This window comes from Cyprinodon variegatus, unplaced genomic scaffold, assembly GCF_000732505.1.
Source record: "Cyprinodon variegatus isolate N-32 unplaced genomic scaffold, C_variegatus-1.0 Scaffold220, whole genome shotgun sequence".
NCBI classification, from domain to species: Eukaryota; Metazoa; Chordata; class Actinopteri; order Cyprinodontiformes; family Cyprinodontidae; genus Cyprinodon; species Cyprinodon variegatus.
The window spans coordinates 430,205-455,652 of record NW_015150673.1 but is presented as its reverse complement, the minus strand read 5'-3'; the positions used below and the strand labels follow the sequence as shown (position 1 = coordinate 455,652).

At 38.3% G+C, this 25,448-nt stretch overlaps 1 protein-coding gene across 2 annotated transcripts in view; it reads right to left on the bottom strand.

Annotated features, from left to right (window-relative positions):
* The window catches only part of nkd1 (naked cuticle homolog 1 (Drosophila)), a 52,786-nt gene that overhangs the window by 26,166 nt on the left and 1,172 nt on the right, over positions 1-25,448 (bottom strand). The window lies entirely within an intron of this gene.

Sequence of the window (25,448 nt, the reverse complement as noted above, 5' to 3'; positions counted from 1 at the left end):
TTGTCAGGCCTCCCAAAAAACCAGACGCAGACAGAACTGCCAGGTTTGGCAGGGAGTTCTGCGCATGCTTAAAATATTTAATCTGATCCAACGCTTGGTACATGTATACACACGTCATGATCGGATCATTTCATTTAGTGTCCATGTAAACGGAGATTTTGAATTTCCGATCAACCAAGGTTTGGATCGGATCGGGGAAATTTTGCGCATGTAAACGTAGCTAGTGTGAAGGTGTGTCTGTATCTTTTACAATAGCCTCAATAAAATATTATTATTCAAGTGAATTAATCCTCCCATTTTATTAATAGTACAATACTAAACCGGCAAATGATTAACAAAGTTATCTAACTAACTAACTTTGATGAGTATATCTCCAATAAAAACAAGTCTCTACCACTGCAAATGATAAGCTTAGTTAGGTCACCTCTAAGAACATAGACGGTGTCCTTGAATGCCCCTGTATGTACAAAGCAAGTGTTTTCATGACATAAATGCTAGAGTAAGTGTCAGACTGTTTCAGTGTGAGAGGAAATGTCTGTATGATCCAGAGAGGTAGGAGGTCAGATATTATTATTCTACCCTTCTTAGTCAGATGGTGGCTGCAGTGCAGCGCTGTGGGTGGCCCCAGACAGAGAATAGAAAAAAAAAAACTGGATAAAGGCTTAAAGGCTGAAATCCCAAAGCAAGCAGTTGGAACTTTTTATTTTTGCATTGTTTGTGGTGTCAACTCAATGGCCAGTAAGTTTCTTATAAGCCCGTTTAGCTTTTTAACACAGGAATAACCAAGACCTGGTTGGTAGACAGAAATATATAATATTAGCAATGTCTGTCAGTTTCCTGCTCTAGACTGAAGCGCATTCATATAGAAATTTACACTAAAATATGCATAGGCCCATACACATGGTCCTGTGCTTATTTTGGCTTTTTCTGCATTTTAAGCTCACTAGTCTCATGCACTGATTCATTAAAAATAATATTTCTTAATAATGATTCATGTATTTGCAGGGACAATAATGTAACTCATTTGTATGTAAAAAGCACACATTCTGATATTTGCTAACAATTTTATTTTGTAAAGCCTGCAAACAGGGCAGCTAAACCTCTGAGGCAGTATTCAAGGGTTTATCCCCAAGATTTAACTATTCAAACGTGGTCACTTCATTATAACATACAATGAAATTTCAGTCTCCTGAACATATTCACCCTTTAAGACACCTTCTTGTCCTATAATTTTTTTATACTCACAAAATACACTCATATTTACACACACCATTAAAAGCTTCAAAACCAAGGCCTTGGTGCAAGGGTAAAGCAATCAACCAATGTGCAGAGATGTCATTCTTTCATTTGGTTATCTAGTCTTCAAGGCCCGGCCTGTGTGACCTTTGCTGCATTTCTTGACTCTGTGTCTCAATCCAATTTCCTGTCCGCCAACTTTCCAAAAAAGGCCAAAGGTGTCAAAAAAACAGCTCAACAATATATCATTGGAAGAATAGGAATATATGAGTGGAATAAAACTGATCTAAAAAGAGGTCAATGCATTCTAAACTCTTAAAAGTCTTGACTTTAACATCAGCTCTCATCCTGTAAGCCTGCAGCAGGTTTAAGGTGGTGTCCAGACGAATTGCTAGCCATGCAAAACATCTTCCACGTTCGTCTTGGGTTCAATTGTATCTCTAAGGTTTGTATGTAATTATTGCCAGGTTGTGTCACCCTATAGTTAGAGGCTAAATGTGACTTTGTTTAATACTTAACTTTTACAAAAGCTTAAAACTAATAAAAAAACATCAGGCTAAGAGGTAAGGTAAAAAAAAGAGTCATATTTTAGTATTTGGGGGACTTTTGGTGCTTTATAGTTTCTTTTTTCAAAATTATGCTTTAAAATATATAGGCTCCAGTATTTATTGACACCCAATACAGCAAGCAATTATTTAATTCAAAGCTGTAGATAAACATTGAAGGAAGAAAATACAAAAAAATACTTTTCTAGTGTATTTTTTTTATATATATATAAATGATCATAAGTTATTGAGAGGTTAGCCACAAGCATGAGAAAAAGGGAGAAGAGGAATGTACTAATTGGTTGTTGTCATATCTGATGGATGAGAGTTATATTATTAGTAAACTGGGGAAACTTTGGGACACACTTTGGTCAATGTTAACAGAAAATAGTCCATGCTTTCTCCATTTTGGATGCATTAGAAGGTCAGTATTTTCCTTGAAACGGTTTCTTTTCTAAAATAAAAAAGGCATAGCTTGTTTTTAAGAGCCCTTCTATTGCTACTCAGACAAACAGAGGAATAACTGAAGTGCTTTTAGTGGATTCATGCTTAGCTTTGAGAAAAACATTACTTCACTGTCAGTTTTGAACATCCAAACAAAATGTACATCCGTATTTTATCAAGTTAGTTTATAGTTTTGAGATTAGTGCAAAACCAGATACTGCAAAGGCACAGCTCTTAAATGTTCCATATTTTGTGATGTTTCAAGCACAAGCCTTTATTCAAATGAAGAGTGTGACAGAGAAGCAGAACAGAAGAGGTTTATGGTAACTTCGGAAGAGCTGCAGAGACTCACTGTTCAGATTGAAGAACATTCATACCTTCTATCAATTTAGCTTTCTTTTTTTACCTGAAAGGACGACGGCATTAGAATTCCAGCTGAAAGCTGACCAAAATCCATGTAGGGGAATACATGGAAATGGAAATACATTTTGTAAAAAGAGCACAAATGCTGACATTTTGAGCTACAAATAAAAACAACATTGCCCACAACACACCATACCAACTGTGAGACATGGTGATGGCAAGATAATGCTGAGGGTATAATATTTACAGCATGAACAGAAGCACGTCCGAATGGATGGGAAGATAGATAAAACCAAATCCAGAACACAATTTGAACAAAGGGGTTGGAACAAATATGGGACTGGGAGAGAGGTTCAGTCTTCATAACCCAATGAATACAGTCAGAGGCACAATGGAAATGTTTAGATAACATAATCGTGATGTATTAAAATGGTCCAGACCTAAATCCAATTTGAGAATCCAGGGGAAGACTTAGTTGAAATTTATCAATCACTCTAAAGTACTTGAACAGAGTCACATAGGAGCAAACAATTTGTTTTGGAAAAGCAAAAAGCTAGTGGCAGATCTGCAGGACACTCATCAAGTCAAGGGTCACAGACGTTTTAATAATCTCTCAACCTCTCTTAATACTCAACCTCAAGATGTAGGACAACAGCAGAGGCATCTGCCTGCTGAGAGAGATTAACTGTGGTTTAAAAAAATAAAAAATAAATAAAATAAATACAGAAGTCTTAAAGCTTCATTTCTTTTTGTTTGCCTATTGTTTCACCTAAATATTAAACCTCAAGCAATGAGTCACCTAGGTTCAGAGGTGCAGGGTTCAAGACAAAAAATAACAACCCTTCACTTCCCTTGAGAAAAGCTAAAGCAATTTTCCAACCATTTAATGGTCTGTGGAAACCAGAGCGGGAAACCTTTGCATTCAGTGGGAAAGCAAAGGTTGGTCCTTCAGAGCTTCTTCAGGGAATAAAAAGAAAATGTTCCTGTGTGTTTTAAAGTACTTAACTTCCCGTCAAAGTAAAAGATTTATTGCTTGACCTCTTTACTGAATATAGTGTTTTTTAGTGTCATTCAGAATCCATGATCTCCAGTGGTTGTCACACTATAAAATAAGATAGGTTGCTCACGCAATAACCCACTTCATCAAAATGGTTGAGTCAAATTAATATATTTTGGAGTGATAACATTGACTGAAGCAAAGTTACTGATGGACTTATTTCTTATTTCCAGTCTGTTATGAGAAAGATTATATGTGAATCTTTTTTTTTTTTTCTATATATATATAGAAGAAACTATTGGTTCAGATGTAGAATCCATCACAGTGTACTTACAGGATCCAAAAAAAAAAAACACAAGATGATATTTAACATAATGAGATGGTCAAGGTATTTTTTATAGGGATGCACGATATAATCGGCCCCCTATCGGTATCGGCCTTAAAACTGAATATCGGACATCGGCCACCCCACCGATATTTAACCCGATATTTGATCAGCTTCTGAGTTTCTAAAGTCTAAAAAAATAAAATAAAATACGACTTCTTCTTCCTCAAAAACTTCTTTTTTACAGACTTAAAAACTTCTAAAGATGAGGGAAAAAATCACAATATCTTCATATGCTGATATATTGCCATTTAAAAACACCATATCAATCTCTTTTACTAATGAAATATTGCTATATGTCATCGTTATGCTGCGAAATCCCGCGAAAATTCACCAAATGTTGCCATATTTTTATATGTTGATATATTGACGCGGTATCGATCTATTTTACTAACAAAATCTCACAAGAATTTGCAAAATATCATGAGAGTTTGTAACAGAACGATGAAATTTCACGAGATTTTAAAAAGTAAAATAGATCGATACCGCGTTTTTAAAAATCAATTTGATATCAGCATATGAAAATATATTTGAGTATATTATTTTTCAAAGTGTCAGAAATGGATAACAAAACTGCTATTTTCAATGACTTCTTATTTTTGTCCAGGTTTAACATCGGTATCGATATCGGTTATCGGCTACATGAGTCTTAAAATATCGGATATCGGCCAAAATCTCAATATCGTGCATCCCTAATTTGTTAATATTACAATAAGAGTTTAATACTCCAATCAACATATCTGTCCCTCCCCCCTTTCTGCAGAACTCTGAGTAACCTTTATTTTCTTGGAAACTGTAATATTTGTCAGGTGTGAGGCTGCTTCTTTGAGGCTATCCCAGGCTGAATATTATACTGGAAGGCAAAGTGTGAGCTTCAATTATAGACTCCAACATTCATTTGCAATGTTGAAATGATTTACTCTGATTATGGCAACATCATATTTGTGATATACATAGAAACTCTTATGAATGAATTACAAATTTCTTTGGTTCCATCACGTTAAACACAGTAGCTACATTTACAAAGACATAAGAAATAGTAATAAACGGGCGATCTGACTTTGAGAGGCTAGTTACTCCAGCTGGATGCTATCACAATATTCTCTTTGGCATGTTTATGTGATACATTTTAGGCTGATTTAAGCCTGTTTTATTCAAATTAGTTATGTCCATTTTTCTGTCTTTTTTTTAGCTAGTCCTAACACATTTTAATCCAATCGTGAAATTATGAATATGTAAACAGAGCTAGTGAGGCGCAGGAGGGAGATCAACATGAACAACCAGCAGTGTGAATCATATTGCTGACTCCTACTGGCTAAAAAGGGTGTAAAATCTTCTACAAATTCTCTGAAGGTAAGAAACTCCCTAACTTTTAAGCATCACATCTAGAAGTTCAACTTTAATGTTGTATTTCTAATTAAGAACTTTAGTCCTAAAACGTGATTAAAGTTGGACATGTTACCCTAAACAAGACAAACTTTAAAAAACAAATCCCTTTATTTGAATCTAGCAAACAAACACTGGAATTTTTATTAAAACATATCAGTTAAGCGGTAAAAATTATATTGGTTGGCCAGAGAATACCATTTCAAAAGATTTTGGCAGCTCATTAAAGCATTATAACTGCTGACAACCCATTAAAGGCTTTCATTTTTCCTCTAAAATAAGAGTACAGTGCCCACTTTAGCGAAAAAAGAAACTATAAAACACTGCGATATCATTAATAACCAACATCTGAATAAAAAGTTCAATGTTAATGCGATCGAATCAAAACAAGCCAGTAAGGTACCAAATAGGAAATAGGCATAGTGTAGAGGGGATGTAGATTTGACCAATCAGAGGCCTCCTGACTGCGGCACTACTGTCTGCGGTCATCTACAGTTGTGGAGAGGTGCAGAGTGTCTGCGGACGACCTGGTTTCTGAGCATAAACCAGCCTTAAGTCCCCAAAAATGGGATCTGGCCCTCAGAACAAAATCAGTTCAACTGGTCTGCTTTAGATAAAAGCAAAGCTTCACTTGGTGGGGACCAAGAGTGAAACAGAAAGTGATCCAGACAGCGTGCACATGCTGGCAGGAGTTACAAAACACAAAGTTGCTTCTAGCATCACCTTACTTATGTCTGCAGACACTGTTCCAGTGAGGCCAAGTTTTTTTCTCCCAGTCTGTCATTGGACCAAAAGGCTACATTAAAGTGCAAGTAATATGTACTTGTGTGTGATTGTGGGAAAGTCCCACAAGGCCTCTCAGTCTCTATGCCGTCTGCCTCCATGACCCACCACACAGGCTGACAATTTATGCGGCCGACGACAGCTCCCCCTGATCGCACGCCAGGGCTCGGTGGAGGCAGGCCTCGGGAGCAATGGCAGCACTACTGGCACTCCATCAAAACCCAGGAAAAATCTCATTAAGGCTGGAGCCTGGTGCCTCCTCTGTCCTCTCCTCAGTGGAAGAATACACCTTTGGGATTGAACCAGTCAAATTAAAGGTTACAGATTAACACATATTGACTCTAACAAGCCAGAAAGGAAGACTAATGGGCAAAATTTGAAAATAGCAGCAATAAATGTGTCTTTGTTCTTCAGGTTGCTGATATTCACAATAACAAAAGGAAAAAAAAAGCAAAGAGGTTGAGTCTAAACATAGCAGCTAAAAAGCACTCTCTGTCAAACAGTTCAATGAAAGACATAAATGAGTGAGACGTGGTACATCAGATCAATGTGTCACTGTTTAAAGGCTTTATTTCATTAACTTAACTAAATTTAGAAACATAGACGGTCAATGAAAACTAAACCCTAATAATATGTGATATGTTTGTGTCTAAAAGTCCAGCATCATGTCATGCAGCCGTTTTTAGCATAAGCCTTCCCCTGCTGGCCCGGCAGTGTAAAAACAGTGAGGCTTTCTCTGCATTTTTGCCAACTCAGTGACTTTATTGCTATACTTTTTAGACACCTCTAGCAATTTTTTTAAAGCGACTGCCGACAAATCAAACATATTTTTCCTGTCTTGTTGGAGACTTCGGTGACAACAGTTGCACCAATTGTTCTGAGTTTAATGTCTTCAGGGAACAGTTAGTGGGCAAGCCCTTCCCTCCTCCAAAACAAAGGGCCTCAAGGCGGATTTATACTTCGAAACTAGGCCGTCTGCGTCGTCTGACCAGGTCTGCACATGCAGACGACCAGGTTTTTGAGTATAAATCAGCCTTAACCATTATCTGTTTAACCATATAACATGGGTCACACATGTGTGAGGCTTCAACTGATCTTCCGGAACTGAAAATCTGAATGTAGATATAATATCTAGTGTAATTTTTTTTTTTCTCTACAACTGCAGCAGTGCAATAGAATAGGATCTGGGTGTCATTTCATTGGTTCTAATGCACTGAGTCCCAACAACTCAGGGCAGAGAAAAATGTTTTTTTTTCTGTTACTTTTGAGACCTAATTTCATATGCTTATTCAGATGGGTGATTAATAAAACTTATTTCTATGGTTTGGAAAAAATTAGAACACCAATTTATTTATCCTTTACACAGTCTTAAAGTCTCTACAAATAAACCATTTTTGACTGGAAAAAGTGCTGTGTTCATTGTGCAGGCCTCTTTTAATCAATGTAGCCATTTTGCAATGAACTCATAGCGGAATTCTGCGTAAGAAATCTTAGTACAGATTAAGGATTTCTTCACACATACAAAAGAAAACTGTGTTTCGGTCGAAAAACACCTTTTGATGCAGGTTTTACAAAGAACTGAAAGGTAAGATTTGAGGGAACAAACTATTTACAGCTGCAAAAAGAGGAGCATTTACTGTTTATTCTGAGGTTACGTCTGGTACCCTGAATAGTGAGGATCCAGCGCAGCATCTGACCTCTAGCTTTTGTTTTCGAGCACAAAGTTTCTCTAGAAAGAAATGGCCTTTATTACACTAATAATTTCTGTGGATCCTCTGCTACTGTCTGCAGATAAAACTAAATTTTTATGCTTTTCCCACTTTCCTTACTCCAAATAAAGGAAAGAATGTTAGTGAGCAAACTAACTGATTATATAGCCACACTTCAACTACCCTTAAGAAAATATACTGAGCTCAGTGAATTTTGGTGGCATAGCTAAAACTTTCTAACGTAACCACTGCATCAATACCTAAGATACAGCAGACTTTTCTGGTGAGCTGTTGGGTGGAACATGATAGGAAGAATTGTAATGTTTTAATGTAACTTAAAGTTTCTGTCACATGCATGCAATTGCAGTGATTTTTTTTAGGCAGGCACGGCTCAGATGAGCGCTTTTAAATCCCATCATCAGGTATTGGTTTATTAGGTCTCTGAGTTACTGCTGTAAGTAATTTCTGAAAAGTTCCTCCTTCCCCCTACACATTTTACCATATAACTTTTAAACAAATTCAAGCTGGAGGTTTTGCATAGATCACTTTCGTCTTAGGTGGGAAATGATTTGGCATTGCATATGTCATCACTTGTCCTTTTTTCGAATTTTTGAACCAGGTATCTAAATACAGTGAGTTATAAGCCAGAAAAAACAGTTGAAGAAAGAATTATATACAAAAATGAAAGACATACAGTCTCTGATGTAAACATTGTTTATTTGTTCTGAGCCACGTATATATCTTTGTTCTTGGTAAGTAAAGTCATTTTTATCTATTCTGTTTTATTAATGGAACAAACAGATGTATTTCATGGTCATGTCTATAGAGCTTAGAGGCAATGCTTTAAAGCACCAAAAATGACCTTGTTCCAAATGTGAATTAGCTGATAGGTTTGCTATTCCTAACAGAACTCCTCAAGAGAGGAAGTGAGTAAATGGAGCTACACCGGTGGTAATTTCAAAGGACTGAGCAACACGACCCTTGGAATCTGGAGTGATGCCCATCCTGCAAAGTGTGCTAAGAGTATTGGTGTAGCTCAAGGGGAGGGGGGGGCATCATGAGTTATCATCAAGCAGCGGTTAAGACCAGCTTCTGGCTGCTTTCCCACTTCTTTAAGCTGGAGCACTCCTCACCTTCCAGCAACATAAAACAGCCTCATTCAAAGCGCCACGTAGCAGTAAAACATGACGCCCCCCGAGATGGAGCCAAGATAGAAGGTGTTGATGTGACGTGGTGAAGCAACGCACTGCCTCTGAGTGAAACTTCAAAGGGGATCGTTTTCACACATGAAATAAAGATCTCAGATAATCATACGGCGTAGCAAAGCTGACGTGAGACGGTGCCGTTTACAGTGGAACAGGAGATTGGGATGATTTTCAGACAACACCTCCTCACTAAAAGCCGTGACAAGTGGCTCTCAAAACATTTCTCTTCAGCAACAGTTTAGTATTTCTGTTAGACTTTTAAGCTTTTGATCACGTGATCTGGTGAATATTTAATTGCAAAAAAGTTTTACAATAAAATGATCACATGCAAAGCAGCCCGGCCATGAACAGTATGCACTGCATAAACATTGTATCTTCCCTGTTTTACAGCTTCATATTATGTCTGTTATATAAAAAATGGTAAAAGCGTTTCCAGAGATCAGCTGTTCTAAATCCTTTGACAATACCAGATAACTAAAACATAGAACCTGTTAATTAATGTGCAATAGAGATCAACCTATTCAGGCTTTTTAAAGTCGATCCCCCAATAGTGCTGCAGATTTTTGGGCCAAGATGCCTTTTCTTTTAGCATTTATATGATAAGAATTAAATAATGATAAACAAATGTTAAACAAGTCTAAATGTAAATAGAAAAGGAAACATTTCTTAACAAATCAAACAAAACACTAAGAATCAATAGCAGAAAGAGGAAGCAGCAATGCATTCGATTAGAAAGCCTGGCTGCTGAATAAAATGACAATCGGTGAATGCATACTCATATCGGCTGAAGATCATACAAGAAAAGATAAAATGCTAATATAAGCCTCTAAAATATTGGCTTTCTGAAGTGAAGCATTTTGCAGTGTTGTTCTTTAGAGGATTGCAATAGAAAATGATTAAAATAGCATCCAGATATATATTTATATATATGAAAAAACAACTTTCTGTCTAATTTACTTTAAGTAATAATATGCAGCATTAGAGTTTGTTGATCAGCTTCAAAGAGAGGCACACTCATTGCAGACTAAGTGGTCCCATGTCAGACACCCTTCAGTCACGACACGCTCTCTTCCTGCACCCCAGGAAGGAAATTATAGTCATGGAGTTGGGATCCATCACCAGGCAGGTTGAAGTGAGCAGCTCCATGATTAAAGTCTGCACGGTCAGCGACACACAAAGCTAAAAGGGTTTAAGGAGGCTACACATGCCTGAGGCCTTAGCGTGTTAAGTTTACCACGCAGGTCATGTTAAGATGCACCACACACATACACAAGTGTGTTTCTCTATCCTCGTGGGGACTTTCAATTGACTTTAATTTCTTTCTAACCCATTTCTACACCCTAACCATGACAGGTTCATACCTAACTAACCCCTACCTAAACTCAATTCACACCTTACTCCTAAATCTAAACACCTAACCCTAGAAAAGTATTTGTGCCCATGGATACCAGAGGTTGGTCCCCACTAGAGTACTCGGTCTACACACCTACACTCACACAAACAGTCATATTCAATTGTAGAATATAGGCTACAGTTTGTTGGCTTTTACCCAACAAAATTAAATGTTTTTTTTAGGTTTTTCTTAAAGGAATAGTACACCCAAAACATGATTAGCCTTCATTTTTTACTCTCCTGAGTGGGTAGCATTCAGAATTTACTCGAAACGAAGTCATTAAGAATGTTTTTAGAGCATAAACAGTAGTGTATAGGATTTCCTGAAAGCGCGTTCACGACGCTACGGAAGCCGGCACACCAAACCAGATGAAAGAGCGCATTCAGTGTCTGCTCTGCCAATAATGCAAGCGTAGAAGAAGAAATGTGCTGTTTACCTGTGCAAAGAAAGAAACAACGAAAGAAAAATGTCTGAGGACTTCAGTGTTGAGGAAGAGCATGAGTTCTTTGCCGAGCTGAATGCGCTGGTTTGGTCTGCCGGCTTCCGTAGCTTCGTGAACGCGCATGTGCGCGCTTTCAGGAAATCCTATACACTACTGTTTATGCTCTAAAAACATTCTAAATGACTTCGTTTCGAGTAAATTCTGGATGCTACCCACTCAGGACACTTGGAATACATTGGACGAGCAGTATGGAGGAATATTGACACGTTTTTTGTGGACTTTTATGGACCTTTCTGCCTCGGGCGCCATAGACCTCCATTATTTGAATGTCAGCAGACAGCAAGAAGCCTCCCAGATCTCCAGATGCATTTGAGATATCAAAAAAGTACTCCAGAGTGTTGTTCAGCATGGGGGTGAGTAGAAAATGAAGGCTAATCATGTTTTGGGTGTACTATTCCTTTAACATGTTTAAATGTTTCAGAACATCATATTTTTTCTTTTAACAGATTTTTTAAAAATGACTATCAAAGAGCTGGAGTGAGGCATGATGCGTCTTAAAGCCTAGCATAAGGGTGTGGCACTTACATTTCAATGAAAATCCATGCCGCTGGTCAGACCACACAATATTCTCTGCAACTGTACTTGCGTAGCTCCAGCTGAGCTGCACCACTGGCCTATTTTGGTCGCACCTATGCAACAACTCAGCGGCAATCTCATGAGAAGTATTTTTTTGGTGCCTGAGTTTTTCTTTACCATTAACTGTCGCATCCTGTCTACGGGTCGGATGCTGTGCCTCCAAACTACCACAATGAGGCTACTCTAAACCATTACAAAGTTTTAAATGGTAGGCTGGAGACTCCAAAGGGTTAAAGAATAGCAGCTGATTTAATTTATGCTTTTCCTGACATTTCAATATCATTGCTGGTGATTGTGGTGTGGCCAGCTAACAGGCTAAATGTAGTTTACTTTATATTTTTTATATAAAATCATTTAACTGTTGTTTTAAAAGAATCATGCAGAGTTTCGCCTGCTTTGTAGTTTGATTGACGGCCGGCCCAGCTATACTTTCCTTACCTTTCAGCTTGTTTATGCATTCTTTTTACTTTGCAGAATTTGACCGCACTTTGTTTCAAAGTCTGTGAAACCAGGAAAGAAATAAAATACGCACTCAACTCCACTCAATCGTTGTGACCTAGCTTTTATTCTTGTTAAATGTAACAAGGCTAAAAATTCAGTACCTCTGTAATTTGGAAATATATAACAATATATTTTTTAAATTGTATTATTGTAAATTAAATTTCTAATACGACTGTCCAGCCACATAATGTATCATAGATGCTCAGGAGGATTGAAGACATAACAGTTCAAAACCTTTTTTCAAAACATTCAATTCAACATGTAAAAAAAATGTGCCATTAAGACGAATAAGGTGTGATACTTTTGCTCCCTGAAATATAGTACTGGTTTACTCTTTTAAGGTAAAATGTAGAAACAGGTTAAACACCTGCAAATGCCAACATTGTCAAGTGCTTTTATGTTTGTCTTCATAATGATGTTAGCAGCTGCTACTCTTTCCTCTTCAATACATAGCACATCGTTTACAGTTTAGAGGCATTACTCCATGTCAATTTGACTTAATGGATTTACAAGAGCAGGAAAATGTCTTTTTGGTAACGACTAAAGAGTGACTCAAGTTGAAGTCACAGACTCAAGTCCTTTTTTCCTCATATAAAAATTCATATTTTAATGTACATCAAACAAAGCTGGGATTATTACCCTGTACAATAGGCATGAAAGACAAAAGCAGCTGCTTAACTAATTGATTTAGCTGTTTATTATTTTTTATCAGAATATAAATAAGCTAATGTTGGATCTGTTCCCTTTGCAGAATGATGGTGCACTGTCCCTAATCATTTCTTCAGGTCGGATTTAAGGTTTGCAAACACTGCTGGTCACATTACTTCATCCACATCAAAGGCTGCCTGCTGAAAAGCTCTGTTGAATATTAGCAGAGATTTAAAGCCCTCATCTCTCTGTTTCAGAGACATGCTGACTTGAACTAACCTCCCTCCCCTTTTGTTTCTTCTTTTTTTTTCATCTATGAAGTTGGCCAACACTTTTAATGACCCATTAACAAAACTTTTACACCTGCAACAAAAAGCTTTTACGGCTCTGGAAACCCTCAGGCGCTAAGCCCTTCCTGTTAGTTAATGTAATAGCTTTTATTAGCCTTTGAAAAATATGTAACCACAGCAGTTAAGATTTATTGTGCTTTTTTATCAAAGCTGTATCTCAGCAGAGAGGTGAAGAGGCAACCTTTAAGATCAAAAGTCCCTTTGCCATCGGTGTGTTGCATCATAAGGCGCCCAGAACAACTCTTTGTTTTCCACTGTTGGGTCTTGACATTTTCTTTTGTTTTTTTTTTTTGTTTTACAAAAACTGTCAGTAATAAATACGTCAGTTTCAACTAATATAGTATGCAGCTGAAAAAACTGGATAGCAGTGTGATGATCTATGCAACCACTGGGAAGATGATGCTTTTATATCCCTGGAAGTAGTCAAAGAGTTACAGGGTGGCCCATCTTATTAACTCCATTCACGTTAAGTCATCTATCTAAAGTAAAACTGCAGAATATATTAATATTTATTCAACATTCTCAAAATTTATTTCAGTAATCATGGGAGATAAGGAGTGATGATACATAATAAAATGGATAATGTGTGCTTTTTTGTGTTAAACTCAAATCCACTAAAACAAATGTAAAACTGTTTTCATGGCTTTAGAGAGCAACCAATTTTCAATTAAGATGAATTTATAGGACACTAGTTTAAAAAAAACAAAAATATCTGTCAAAAATGATATGCGACTCTGTCTTATAAACAGCTTTAATTAAATTTCAACCACAGATCTCTGCAAAAACAAGTTTCCGACTTATCATTTTCCAAATACCGAAGCTAAATTCTCCCGTGTTTCTTTGATATTTAAAGGGTTGGGAATATATGTAATTTACTTCTACCCATCCCAGTTCAGATACACATTTTGCGGGACATTGTGCATTAGTGCAATGGATGTATGCATGTTATTAATACTAAAATAATCATCTAATATGATAAATGTACTATATGAAACAACCAAATCTTCAGATTATATTTTGGGACCGTATTACCTGATAGAGACATGTCCAGGTACTGAACAGAGATGGTTTGTCAATTTGTTTCAAATTAAAGCACCGCCACCAAAAGAAATCAAGATATTATTGCTATGTGTGTGTGTGTGTTACAGAAAGGCATACATCTCGTCCACCCAAGAATTTGTGGCCAGTGTGGCAACAAGAAAAACATCCTAAATCACTGATAGGAATGATCGTACAGTAAAAACCCTGTTTCTGTGTGCAAGTGTGTGACCCTAAAAAGCACGACAGATATAACAATCCATAAGCTCAAGTGTTAAATAGTAAAAGGCAAAGAATAATGGTGATAAACAACATCTGGAGGTTCTGAGTGATCTATCAAAGTTCTCATCAGGGACCAGATTTTTCTTGGTGGCTCCAGAAAAAATGCTAGAGTCGAGTAAAAGTGTCAGAGGAACACTGTTTAAGTAAAAAACCTGAAGGGCTTCAAGAAAGTAATTTAAAATCTGACCAACGCCTATATCTCTATGATTCCTAAGGTCATACAACCTAAAGCTCACTAAAAGAGCTTCATGGATCAGTTTTATATTCTGAACAATCTAAACAAAAACACTGTCAACATGAATCGAAAATAGTCAAAGTAATAAAGAAATTTTCAATCTTAATTCGCACCAAACACTTTAAAGAACAAATGATAACGGAACAATGAATAGGAAGATTATAAGAAGGTTTAGTTCTTCTGATCCAATTTTCTTCATTTGGATGAGACTATAATAAAATTCATTCAAAGTCACTGGAATCAGGAGCGGAGAGCTCCATGTGGTAGGTAGCAGACACTAAAACCTCTGAAGTGTGCAAGCTGGCCAGATGGGACTGACCTACACACCAAGGTGGCCACATTCTCCCTCACTGCCTTCGCACACAAACAAAAAAAAAAAAAACCCTGCACCAACACACACCATGTTTGGAGCAGACGTCCTGGCAGCCACAAGCCACCACCTCAAAACATCCTTCACATCTGAACTTTTAACTGCGCACTTAAAATCTATGTAATTACAGAGCGTGTTTGAACTTAGCACGTAAACGCAGCAGCAGAAATATACACTTTATCTTCTAAATAAAGGCGTGCAGGTGCCAAAGATACATTCTATTCATAACTGACTGGAATTAGTGGCTTCTGTCAGTGCTAATCATTATGAACTCGAAGCATCAGCATTTGCAGACAGCAGTTAGATTTAAAACATTTAGCAAAATAAAAGCATTCTTTTAGAGGTGCGTGTCAACAAATTCTAAAATATTTAGAAACTTATTTATTTTCCATTTTAGTTTAATACATTAACTTTGTGTCAAATGTTAATCACACACATATACTTTACGTTTATATGCCTGTCCTTTCAGACTCACATGGCTTAGATTCTAAAAATGGTACAGAAACCAAAATAAAAGCATACACTGAGAAGTGCGTCTTCATGAATTTGATTAAGGTTATTTTTTTTAATATCTTAGTCAAGAACTTAATTTCAGCTCAGATATTAATCACAGACACATGTTTCTTTCTGCACGTAAATCTTTTTCACTGTGATTTCTGATGCCTCTGTTTTGCAAAAAAAAATAATAAAGAAATAAATAAAGGTCTGGCTGCTTTATCTATATTGTTCAGTGATGTTTTATAAAATGGACAAGGAGGATAAGCGGGCAAAGGGGAGATTTGAAAACAGAAGCTATTTACAAGCTAGCTGCTGTTTCTAAGCAAATTAATGGAAAATTTAGAGGAAGGAAAAACTGCAGTAAATAGAGGTGTACAGTAAAAGGTATGAACACAACTGGGTTTTTGAGGCTGCAAGGAGAAAAAAAGGGCTGGAAGATTGCTAAATGGTCAAATTCTATGTTTTAAGATCAGAATATCAGGTTTTCATTTTGATATTTAAAGTCTTATGGCTGGGAGGAGTAAAGCGGGACAGAATGCAAGTAGCATTAGGTCCTGGATAAACTTTATAGATACAAAACTAAGACAGAACAGTTGTGGTATGTTATTTTGGTCTGTCATTGTCCACAGCTCAGTATGGTAAAACTTTCCATAACTTCCTGTCTGATGTGCCGTTCTTCAGAAGCACAGAGGAAGCACCAAAACCCTGCAGAGAGGAAAGGAAAAGTTTATGTTCTTTGAACTTAAGATGTTTAAGGAGAATTTCAAACGATTAAAAGTTGGCTGAAAACAAAGTTATTGATCACACACAAGGGGGGGAGTGGAGGGTTTTGGGAGCCTCAACATCATTTAAAAGTCCATAAGAACCCCAATGGGTTGAAAATAAAACTCTATTTTGTTATCAGTAGTTGAGTGTTTAGTTTTTGGTGAGCTTGAGAGCATTAAAGGGTAGAAAACTTGAGTGGGCTGATTTGCTCTATCTTATCTCTCTAGAGAGAAAGGTCCTCTTTGTGATGCGTAAACACACCGGGGTGGACAGCTTTCCTTTCAGACGGGCCAATCTTCTGTTTAATGTTCCTTAAAATAAAAACATCCCCTAAAAAGACAATCCAGACCTCCTCCAAGCTTGGCGCCACAGGAAGAGGCAAAACGGACTGGAACCTCTGTCAGGGTCAGGCACAATGCTCTTCAACATCTGTTTACCTAAATGTACTTCCTCCATTCCCTCCGCATCAGGTGGCCTTAAAGCCCCGGTCACTAAAGCATGCAAACACAAGGAGGATGAATACACCAGCAGAGCTCCTGGAAGCTGTGGAGCATACATCACCGACATTTCCCGAGATCCAGTTTGTAAAACAAACAAAAGGAGAGGCTCCATGCTGGGACTCAGTTAGCAGTGATAAATGGATTCACACATCAGGCTAAACACACGGGTATTGTTTTCGATCCAGATCTGGGTCTGCCTCCGCATTTCATTGTACATGCGTGCTCCTCCGCATGTGCCTCGTCTCACGAGAGCTTGATAGCAGCTTTATGCAGATGCTGATCTCATCACATCTGAAAGCCACTTTGGATTCAGTCGGTCCAATTATTCAGCACTTACCTCATGGGCCAGAGCGCGGTCCACAGGGGAGCCAGATAAACAAACGGCAAAGAATTATTCAGGGTTTAAACACTTAAAAAGCCACTTCAGCTGAGCCATTTGCGTGGTTAATTAAAATGAGCACTGAGCTCCCAAAGAAAGCCCAGAACTACCACAGAGGCCCCAGTAACCCAAAGCTGCTCCTAGACCCACACAAACACAGCCGTCTCTCTCCCTGTAACATGACCGCGTGCGCATTCACCGATATGTCTGCGGGTAATTATTAAAGGAAATATTACACACATCCGAAGGTCTGAGGACAAATGATACAAAGAAAACAAAACTGCACTTTACGTGCCTACGTATGTATCTTGTTCTGTATCTTTATCATCCTATTTAACACCAGAAAAATGTACATATATAATGAACACATTTCTCAAAGGCTGAAGTTTATATGAAAAATCCAGCAAAGAGCAAAGACCAATTAGAGGTGGAGCATTATAAAATATCCCCAGTAGCTTATGAGGCTTCTGAAGTTGAAATGAAGGTTTATCCCCCTTCCAAGTGATGAGAAGAGCAAAATGAAAATGTCTTATTTTGTCTGTTTTGAAGCGATAGTTGGGCCAAAAAGTCTTTTTGATCTGCAGGAACTTGCAGAACTGGTAATACTCCTTGAACCTTTTCATGTTTTGTCACTTTACAAACAAAATAATTACTCTGTATTTGACACTAAGTGGTGCATAGCTGAGAAGTGGAAGAAAGATGAACAACCTTTAGCGGCAATTATAGCAGCAAGTCTTTTGACCCTGAATGCTTTGAACTTTAGCGGAAAAAGAAGCTTTTGCGCATTTTTAGCTGCAACATGGCTAAATCTGGATTTGCCTGGATAGAAAGAGTCCTGATTGGGCGATTCTAACCAGCCAGGTTCAACTAATACCTGCTAAACTTTCATTAATGGTTAAACAGATATCAGGGCTTTAGATAAAACTACAACAAAATAACTTGATGTTTGAGGTAATAAAGCGGCAGAATGTGAAAAATCCAAGTGATGTGGTTTCCCTTGGCATACTGCCTGAAACACGGCAAATATCTCTAAAATTAAATGCTTTACATTTTACTATCTTTCTCTTATCCTTAACCTATTGTTCTGGTTCAAGAAAAGAAAAAAAAAGAATATCAAAATCCAGTCCAGCCGAATAAATAAGAACACCTCCAGAAATCTGTTCTTTAAGGGCTTGGAAATAAACGCCACCCTCGAGCGTGCAAGAAAATCCTTTAGCTGGGAAGACACTTTGATCAACTGCTATCCGTTGCTCCGAACTGAGCGTGTATTTGGGGAAACAAAGCACAATCTCAGCTGCTAATCCCCTGAGATTCAGAGCACATTCCCAAAGAAGCCTTTGATCTCTGGAGTGCATCCGGACAGCTGACTTCAGACATACTGCACACTTACATGCACACGCGGGGGGAACAGACACACACACAAACACAAGCGCTCCTCACAGACCTGATAATGTGCCAAAATGCACTTTTATTTTGTGGTTGCCACATTTTGTGACAGCTGAGTGTTTCTTCCACAAACTGATGTGCACAGAGAACCTTCTTCAGCTTAGCTCGACAATTTCTGATGAAGCTAGTGTTTGAAATACAGCGCCATACAAAACATAGACAACAAACAAATCTACGACTGTAACCTAGTTTTCATTTCCAACCGACAGACGGCATCTGTCCGTCGGCATCAAACATATCTGCACATTTTCTTTTTATCTATAAAACATTTTTTTTTTTACCTTCACAAGCACAAACTTCAATGTTTTTATCTTATCAGAACTCTAATGGGATTTAACAACTTAAACTATTGCATATGTAGTAATATGAGAAAAATTTCCCATTAATACTTTCCAGGTCCTGAAAAGTGTTCTGTGTTTTTGTATTTAGTAAACTTGAAGCAACACTTTGCAGAAAGACTATTTTCTGCAAACACAAGTACAAGTCTGTCTCTGGCGGCTTCACAAATCTAGATGATTTTTTTTTTTCTCCCCATTCTTCTTTGCAATATGTCTGAGCCTCAGTAGAGGTAGTTTTACATCCAAGATAGCATTTTTCTTCATGGCGCTTCTGAAAAGGGATGAATAAAAATGTCCTCCACACCTTTCAGATTTTTTTTTTTTTTTTGTGTGGAAACAATTTGAAAAGCATGAATTTCTTTCCTTCCATTTCTCAAATATCCTTTAAAGGGTGTTTATGTCTGACACATGAAATTCCCCTAAGATAAATGAAAGTTCAGGGCTTGGAGGGTCTAACTGCATGCAAATACGGCTTAAAGTCATAGGGAAGTCATATTTAAATGTCAAATAATTCTGGCTTAAACATGCATATAAATGTACTCTTTATCAGACAATATCGTTCCAAAAGTTAGAAAATTTCTATTCAAAAAGAAATCTGTGGGGGGGGTTTTCGTTATCTTCTGCAGGCCAGTTATGCTGCGTTCACACCGGGGGCAGCAAAAGCAGCAAAATCGCGTCTGCTGCTTCATTTTTGCTGCTTGTACCAGTGAATTCTGACGTGCGTCATGCAGCTTTGCTGCTCTGGCTGCGCGGTCCAAAAGTGGGTCTGACGCGCGTTGGGCGGAGCTTCACTATCCTTTCTCTGCCTTGCAGCTATATTTGCTGTGATCAGTGGGAATAAAGTAGTTTTAATATGTTTTTAAGTGAGAAAATACACCTGAAAACTTAATCAGTGCAGTCAGTTCATTCAGATTATTATCCTGCCTCCCAATATTATTTCTGTCGGAGCCGCTCAGACCCCCACATACCGGCGGTGCTCCGACAGAAGGAATCCATTCATCAGCAGCCTCTGGCTGGGTCGCCTCTTCACGGTTTACCGCTGCAGCTGGTAGGTGTTTTTCATCTAAATAATCCGATCTGCAGGCATCAGGATAATAAAAGCGAACATATTCTGCCGGCAGATGTATATATTTTAAGTTAATTATGCGTTAATAAACTGTTTAAGAGAAGTGATCAGAGCAGTCTGTGTCATCAGCGCTGTGTCTCTCTCCCAGCCAGCTCCCAGATCAGCTTCTCTGATTGGTTGACGCGGCGCGTCGAGCAGCAAAAATTCAATTTTTCCATCTCGAGCAGCAGCGCGTTTGCGGCGCGTCGCGCGCGTCAGATGCCAAAACGCGCCCGACGCGCTGCTTCGGCTGCTCAGACGCGCTGCGCTTGCTGCTCGAAACGCGCCGCGGGACTTTTTGCTGCGCCTTGACGCGCGTCAACCGTTGACTTTGCATGTAAACTCGCTGCTTCTGTCGCGCCAGCTGCCCCCGGTGTGAACGCAGCATTAGTTATAGTCAGACTGTACTCCTAAATTTGGCCAATTATATATCAACGGTCATCTGTCAATCTAATGTTTGTGGTCATAGCATCTTGATTCATGTGTCGCAGCTAATATACGCAATGGTTGAAATAAGAATCCTTTCCTTTCCCATTGAGTTCCGTCCCAGTGTTCACGGGGATGGACGTCTGTGTCTTCAGCAGGCGTAGAGCTAACAGAACTGGCAGCGTTGCGAGGCAAGGGCTCAAACATGTACGGCTGGAAGCCTTCTACACCAAACCAAGCTTCTGCCGCCCTGGCGTCCTCTTCCACAACATCTTCGTCCCCGCTTTCCTCCTCTAAATAAAAAATGGATGACGGAGGAGACTCGTCCATGACCTCCGACACTAAACTCTCCTCCTCTTGCATGTTTCCGCTGTCCATAGCGTTCCTTGACAGCGTCGTTTCTAAGTCACCAATTTAGTGCTACTTGGTCCCAATGGAATTTCCCATTAGGAACCTACTAGCATTAAGTTTCTAACTGGTTAGCAAGATGCTTCCAAGACACCGGCCACAACCAAACTTGCTTGCGAACCTTCCGCTACAACAATCCTGCCCCCTTGATAAACGACCAATCACATTCACTTTATTCACTTGTGTAAAGTCGGGCATTTCCAACCAGATTCTTAAATGTCTAGCTAACATTCCTTGTAGTCCAGCCAATTATTCTCTATATGTATGCAAATGTGTGCAAAACATACAGAAATTCTGTAAGTTTTAGAGAAGCAAGAATAGCCTCAATAACTATACACCACCAAAGCTTTTTTTTTTCACTAAACTAATATTGTTTCACAGGATCTCTTTCCAGATTGCACCATTCATGGTAATCGGCTCTGCTTCATCACACAACAGAAACTCCCTCAGCTCTCAGTAAACTATGTGACATACAACGCTGTAGCCCCTATGACCAGGTGCTACCCCCTCCTCCCAAAGCTGGGCTTTTCTTCTCTTTAGAGAGAGGCTCCAAACTTTTCTCCCAGCCTCTTCAAAGAGCAACAACAGGTCCTTGGCCTCTTGGGACCACAGAGGGGGTAGAGCATGGTGGGAGAGGGGGGTATACGTCACACAGCATGCACAGGAGGCCAGTCGGTGGGAAAGCAAAATGCAATGCAGCGGGACTGGAGGGAGAGGAGTCTGAATTTGAAAGGTGCTTTCAGTTTCCAGACAAGAGCTTTGTGAAAATGACCTGCAGAGAAAAAGCAAAACACCAACCTGCCATGTGTTTAAAAATCTTTAGGAGTATTTCCAAAAAGTCTTTCAACTTAAAAAAAAAAAAAAAAGCTTTGAAAAATAAAAATCAAAGACAATGCAACCAACTGTGAAACAGGAAAAGGGGGGGCAGGAGCGTCGATGCTATTCGCTTTTGAATCGCATTCTGTTGTCAAATGTACCATTGCTCTTTGCCTGCATGGCACAAAAACTTCTGTTGGAGAGGGAAATCTAAGCTTTTGGAGCTCAGAAGACTCAATGCGGAGGGATCTTTTAAACTACACACAGGCTGAAGCTTCACAGACAGGAGGAGCCATCAGTGTCACTACAAACACGATCACTTCTCCTAATGCAGCCTCATGTCATCAACCACAAGGAACACAAGGAGCATGAGAGACGCAGCAAACAGATTGAGGTTAGGAAGGCAGACAGGGGAAAAGGGCAGAACCAGGGATAGAGGGGTAAAAAAAGGGAGTCATCTAACATTAAGTCCTAAAAGAAAGGAATTTTTTTTTTATTGATTTGATTTAAATATCAATTTTTGGTAGATATATGATTTTGAGTATGTTCTTTAAGAAAAAATGTTGCATGTTCAATTCAGGCAATACTTTTTATTACTTATCACCTCCAACTCTGACAAGTTTCCTTCAAACTGAAATAAAAAGTTTCTCCGCAGCATGATGCCACCACCACTGTGTCACACAGTGGCCACAAAACGTGTGGAGTGGCATCTCACTGCGCTGGCATCCCTTTAAAGCATTGATTGTTTCTTTTAAGGAATATTGTGAAGATCGGATCAAAAGAATTTTAAGCTCGGACACCCCACGGATGACACCCGACACGCATTCTCTTGAACCCTGGTGCAACTGGGAGGGTGGCTTAAAGAACAGAGGCTATAAATAGCTATCTCCCCAGGTATTCTGTGCAACTCGGGACCACTTTTAAAGAGCGGAGAGAGGACTTGCATTGTCGCGGAACGCTCTGAAGTCTGGCTTATTGAGCATAAATTAAAAAACGCCTTGATGACTCAGACATCATCACTTGAAAATAAAGTACTTTAACAAATAAAACTGAAAAAATTTGCAAATGGTTGAAAATTATCAAGAACAAAAACAACAGGAAATCAAAACCTTTTAATGCTTAATGATAAGGAAAATATCAGGCTGTTTCCAATCTCAGGCTGATCTATTGGTGCAAGTTTGACTTCAGACAATAATCTAATCAAGAAAAACTGATGCTCCGAATTATACAGTGCATAGTGGGGAAATGCAGGAACCAGCAACTTCTCACAATCTCTTAAGAGGCCAAAAACTCGTAGAAGAAGTAAAATAAAGCAACATTTTATTCATAATCTCTATCAGTATGCGAGGTTGGATGATCCAGATGGTTATTAGATGAGAAACATCTCCAAATAGACACAATGGGAATTAACAGGAGGAAAACATCTACATGTTTGAATATAACTCAACTTAAAATCTGTAGATTGCCTCAAAACATATAAACATTGTGATGAAATAGTGTGACTAATCTGAAAAAAGAAACCCGTACGTTTCTTCAACATATTTCTAAAACTAAAACATAGGCTAAGCTTCAGTGTTTTGACCATCCCAGCTTCCATTATCTTAATCCCAAATGTTCACGCCACCACCATCAAAAATTTTCCACAACAATCTACAGTTTGACCTCATGGATAACCACAGATGTAACGCTGAAACATCTTAAACAACAAAACAAAACAATTGACTAGAAGACAGGAGATGCACCAATCAAAGCTTTCCTTCTAGATGTTGAACTCTGACGCGGTTATGGTTGATTTAGGTAATTTTTTCACACAGAAGAGAGAAAAAGGTGCTGGAGGTTCGTTTAAAGATGTAGCAATGAATAGAAAATGCTGAAATTACAGGATTAACTCAACTATATTTGATTTTGGTTTAATAAAAATTGCATCTGATAAGATGTTGGTTTAAATCTATAGAAAGGAAATTGAGGGATTTCTAACGTGTTTATTGAATAAACAAATGGACATAAAATATAAAATATTTAGAATTTCATGTGTCACTGAAGGCAAAGAGAGCATTTCTGCTTTAGACTTGCAAGGTATTTAATAATATTTGTTGTCCAATACATCTGCAGTTTTTAAGGTTAAACATTCTTCACCAGCAAACCATCTCAGAATTTTATTTTATCCAAACAAATCCTAGTTTTTTTTCCACACACCTTTTATTAATCATCCCCATTCTACGCCATATAAAAACATGAAATTAAGAAGAGCTGCAAGCACAAGATGACACGTCTAAACATAAACACAACAAGAGCCTTTAGAAGGGTCATTTAAAGTGTTTACCACATCAAATAGCTAGTGCTTTGGCATATTTAAAATGAAAATATCCTGGAATTTGGTTTGTTTTTGACAAACTCCTCCAAACGTCTGGATTGTGGGTGGAAAAATTGATTTTATGTTGTTTTTTTACCCCAATAGGCCTCAGTTCCTAAAACACGCCTGCCTTTGAGAAATGCATCTCAAACCAAAGAGGCTTAAAAGCTCCTCTGAAGCGATTCCAAAAGGATCTCCCCTACTTGACAACAGCGGCACAGTGTTTACCACACTGCCAATATGCAAAACAAGCATGACCTCCAACATTTCTCTTCAGCCTTTGCAATCCACGCTTGTCACCGGACTGTCACACAGCAATGCTTTCAACTCAGTCTGGGTCTATTGTTAACTAAATTACAAGAGAGAGAAAAACTCAGGTCGGTAAAAGAGGCTGACACCATCAATGTTCCGTGCACGAGTAAATGAGAGTTCAAGCAAGCGGCGTGATCATTCAGTGTCACTTAAAACTGCATCCCAAGATTTAAACATCTCATAAAAAGATTACAGCCACAACTAAGAACCAATCCATCATAACTGACGGGCCAATCAAGGACAGCATCAATTAAAAAAGCTGCCAAGAAGTCGACGTTAGCTGGCGATGCAGAGATCCACATCTCAGGTAGGAGGATCTACTTTCAGTGCATCTATTGGTAATGTAATTCACAATTATACACATCAGATGTGAGGCGGAAGCCGTGCAGCAGCTTTTTAGACATGTCAAATAACAGCAAATGTGTGGAAGACTCTGCTCTGGTCAAATGAGACCAAAATCTGACATTTTATTCCTGCACACACAGGCATGTTGTGAGGTAGAAAGCAAGTATCTGAACATGTTATCCCCACAAAAGATGCTTTAAGTACATGGAAAGAACTCTCTTTTAATACAAAGATGGATGGAAGAAGTAAAATTTTTAGGGAAACCTGTTAGAAGCTGCAGATAATCAAAAAAGGTCCACCTTTGAATCAGGGTAGAAACTTTAAACATTGAAGCCATTATTTTAGATCAGTTGGAAACAATTTGTTCTTCACAACTGATGATCACAGATCTGACTGAGCTTGAGATGTTTTAAAAAACAAATTTACACAAAATACCTGCAGGTATAGTTTCTATAAAAGTAGTGTTGAAAATAGGCTTCATATAAAAGCAAGATTTATTCACTCCTGTGTTTTCGGTCTATATTATAAAAAATGCCAATAAAAAGAATGAGTCAGTGGCAATAACAAGAGAAGAGGTGTGAATACTGTGTAGGTGAGCGTAAACGTTGCCTCGTGACGAAACTACGGAAGAGGATTAGGGCCACTGAAAAAAAAAAAAAGTAAAGTGATTTTTAAATTTTATTTCAGTTTAACATGGGAAAAAAGTCAGAATTCTGACTTTAATCTCAGAATTCTGACTTTAATCTCAGAATTCTGACTTTAATCTCAGAATTCTGACTGAATTCTGACAATAATTCTGACAATAAAAA